General features: G+C 32.0%; 1 long non-coding RNA gene across 2 annotated transcripts; it reads left to right on the top strand.

Moving 5' to 3' along the window:
- The first annotated feature begins 2465 nt into the window (after positions 1–2465).
- On the top strand, positions 2466–3855 carry LOC124897551. 2 transcript variants are annotated; one of them, XR_007054291.1, is made up of 3 exons: positions 2466–2517; positions 2805–2911; positions 3198–3855. It is a non-coding gene; the product is annotated as an uncharacterized LOC124897551 (long non-coding RNA). The 2 variants fall into 2 exon arrangements; XR_007054290.1 differs by lacking the exon at positions 3198–3855 and having other exon boundaries at positions 2805–3078.
- Positions 3856–3874: the final 19 nt, after the last annotated feature.

Genomic DNA, 3874 nt, shown 5'->3' with positions numbered 1-3874 from the left:
CATCTAGTAACTGTAAACTAATTTACATCCAGTCTACACCCCAAGAAGAAATGTAAAAGAGTAGGATCAGTACAAACACATATACTGGTAGGCATCACTGACCGATTAGTGTTAATCCACATAATTGAAATATAGAATCAAAGAAAATAAATTATGACATCTTAAATATAACATAATTCAATAATTGTTTTAATATCATTATAACACTTTTCTTGTATAATTTACAATTTCCCAAGTCCGTTAATGAGATTATACTTACCACTAGCATAGTTTAGCCTCATTAATTCAAACTATCCACCACAATCTAACACTAAACCACCACTATAACCCCTTTATTTTTATTACCTCTTTCATTACCCACATCTATAGGATCAATCCATTAATCATAAATAGCTCACACTAAACTCTCTTGTTAACAGCCAAACATTCTCTTATAACATTGAAGAATAGTAACTAGCCAATCGGATAAGCCACGATTACAACAATTATAAATGAAGCAAGTCTACCAATATATAGTAAGTAAGTACAGATTTTTACTTTTCCAATTGCATGTCACAATCAATCTCAAGGATATAATCAAGTAGGGAATACAAGTCACCTTATATCTTAGTAAAACACAACAGAAAACTCAAATCTCATTAGCAAACCTTATAGATACTCTTAGAGAAGGATTAATTCAATTATTAGAACTTCAAGATCATTTCTTTGGGATTATTTATTGAAGTCATCACTTTATATCACTTTATTATCATCCTCCTCCTCCTCCTCCTCCTCCTCCTCCTCCTTATTATTATTATTATTATTATTATTATTATTATTATTATTATTATTATGTCGGGTCGTGGCACCCAATCCAATCACGTCACACAGCAATATCAAAATTTAACGTCGACCACATTACTTGAGAAATCAATAAGGTAGCTATACTGGAATTTAACATCCACCTTATTTCTTGAGAAATCAATAAGATAGAAATACCAAAATTAACATTAGAAACATTGCTTGAAAATTGATAAGGTACCAATACCAGAATTTAATGTAATTTAACATTATGCACATTGCTTGAGAAATTGATAAGCAATACCTGAATTTAACGTCGGCCACATTGCTACTAACAATCTTTTCACTTTTCATTTCTTAATAAACATTCATCTTTCACCTTTCAACGTGTATGAAGGTATATCACATTATCATTATGGTTCAAGACCTCTCATTCATCAATATTTTGGGTCTCTAACGGGCATTATTTCAGCAATTCATTATTATCATCAACAAGCCATTCTTGACATCAATTTGAGGATTTATTATTACTCCCTCCATCTCAAATTACTCGTCAGGATTCATGATGAGTCATCATATGAAGCGTCACCTACGTGTAGGAAATTAGACAACAAGTCTTCACCAAATACCACAAGTCGTAGCCAGACCCGATGACTCGTAGCCACTACCAAGCTTTTCTCCTAAATAGTTTAGGATATGATTTCTTTTGAATCTATAAATACTGCCTTAGGTTTTATGTTAGAGTTAATGTACTATTACTTCTTTTGAGTGCATATATTTGTTCTTGAGAGTTGTTAAACATATTTTGAGAGACTAAGCATAATTGAGATTTTTTATTTTATTTTATTCTTCTTGTAAGTACATGGTTATATTTTCTTCTTTGAATTATTGTCGTGTTCTTGCAATTATGAGTAGCTAACCTCCTTAACTAGGATTGTACAAACTATGATGAAATAACGAAGTAGGGTCCCAAGTATATAATGATTCTAGATTGGTGTGTGCATGTATTGTTATTCCCTTCGTATTGGTTGGCTTTTAAAAAGTGCATGTGTTAGTACCTGCCTGTATTTTTTACTTGCTTTAACCTAGAGAGGTAGAGATTAGGAAAAGGGAATCAACAACGGTGTCTTGGAGCAACCAACCTTCACTTAATAGCTTGACCCGTGAACGCAGAAAAGCTAATATGGAATCAAGGATAAGGGTTAGATTGTAAAACTCATGAGGCTCGGATAAGCAATCGGGGATAGTCATCCAATAGGGGCGAACCAGCCGTTTAGGTGAATTTAACTTATTGATTATGCATGCTAAGCATCAGGATAGATCATCGGTACAGAGAACCTACGGAGTTATGAAATCATGGGAAACACAGTCTTGTCTCATACTGTCTTCAACTCAATTCAATAATTGTTACTTGGTTACATACTGTCTTCAAAGATTACTTTCAAAAAAACTTTCTTCCGAAATAACTGATTAATAGATTAAATAACCGCATGGACCAGGCTCCTAACCATATTTTATGTGGGATCGAACCCAACATTGATTAGATTCTTTGATTCAACGAATGTTTTATACTTCATTGTGAGGTATACTTTGGACAACATCACCTATTTCCTTTACTATTGGGTTTCCTCTAGCCAAAGGTATACCTTCTAAATTTACCTTTTTATCCGATATCACTTTACCAAATAGACTTACCTCACAATCCTTCATGCTGGACCCTTATGGCGTTTTTCAAGTGTAAGTTTCCTTAAGCACATGTAACAAGTCCATAAATTATCATACAACTAACTTCTTAGAAATTGAAAACTTATGTAATTGTAGAAGATAGAAATTGTAGAGTAATATGTTCTAATCCTCAATGGATTGCTCATTATCTAATAGCTATTATTCCATAATTTAAAAGTTGAAGTACTGAAATGTCCCTTCTAATTTAATGCAATATCCTATATAATTAAAATACGATCTGTATAATTAGATCGAAGCTGTCCCTTGCCAACTAAATAACTGTATCACTTGGATCGTAGTTTTAATACTATTTCAAGGTGTGTGCTGAAAATCTCCACATGTCGAGCTGCACAGAAAAATATTTGTTTGGCTTTATGCGAGGCTGATCAGTCTTATTAATCTTCAGGTATATCTCTCAGACAAACATCCACATATGTACTATACATTGTTCATAAAAAAAATGATGTTAAACTATCAAAAAACCTGTCAAAAAGGGGTTAATAGAATTAAATAATGACATTTCATGAATATTGGTTTATGTATCGATGCCCTTTCTTTAATGTCATAAGCTCTTTAAAGTTCGTTTGCAACAATTTTAATCCATTGTAATAAATTAACTGCTAGAAATTTTTGAGGAACTCTTTAAAGTTCGTTTGCAACAATTTTAATTCATTATAATAAATTAACTGTAGGAAATTTTTGAGAAACATATCACGAAGAGATGTTGGGAAAATTTTAGAAAGAACCATAACGACACAACTGATGGCTCAATTCAGGTGATCAGGTGTGAAAACTTGATCTACCTAAAATCAGTCAATATTCACGACAAATGTTTCCTTCATGATATAGAGAAATAATTCCTTACCAGTATTTGGAATAAATTTTCATGATCAGGTACTTCATTAAGAATATAATTTTCATTTATTTTAAAACACAACAATTTTAACGAGTCGGGGAAACAAGAGGTATTAATAAAAATGAACAGCATTTTATTTCTCAAATATTTTCTCAATGGAAGTATCATGTCAACAAAATTAAATTAGAAAATCACCTAAAACAATTCAATGACGTCGTAAGTAAAATATCGAGTGACTTTAGGATAAATTAAAAAAAAAAAAATTTGGTCGGTGTCAATTAGAAATAGACTCCTAGTACCAGCCATGAGCCAACAATAGAATTTGGCTGGGAAATGAAAAGTACATGTGAAATATCATAACAATTAGAGACCTTACAGCCTTATGGTTTCAGTGATCACCCTCTATTATTTTTTACACAATCAAACAACTACCAGAGTACCACTAAAACAAATTCTACCAAGTACCACTGGGGCATTCAATTAAAACAGAAACAAATAACACATCACAAAAAA

Source organism: Capsicum annuum, chromosome 4, assembly GCF_002878395.1.
Source record: "Capsicum annuum cultivar UCD-10X-F1 chromosome 4, UCD10Xv1.1, whole genome shotgun sequence".
NCBI classification, from domain to species: domain Eukaryota; kingdom Viridiplantae; phylum Streptophyta; class Magnoliopsida; order Solanales; family Solanaceae; genus Capsicum; species Capsicum annuum.
Note: the sequence above shows the minus strand (reverse complement) of the source record. Positions and strands in the feature narration are given on the sequence as shown.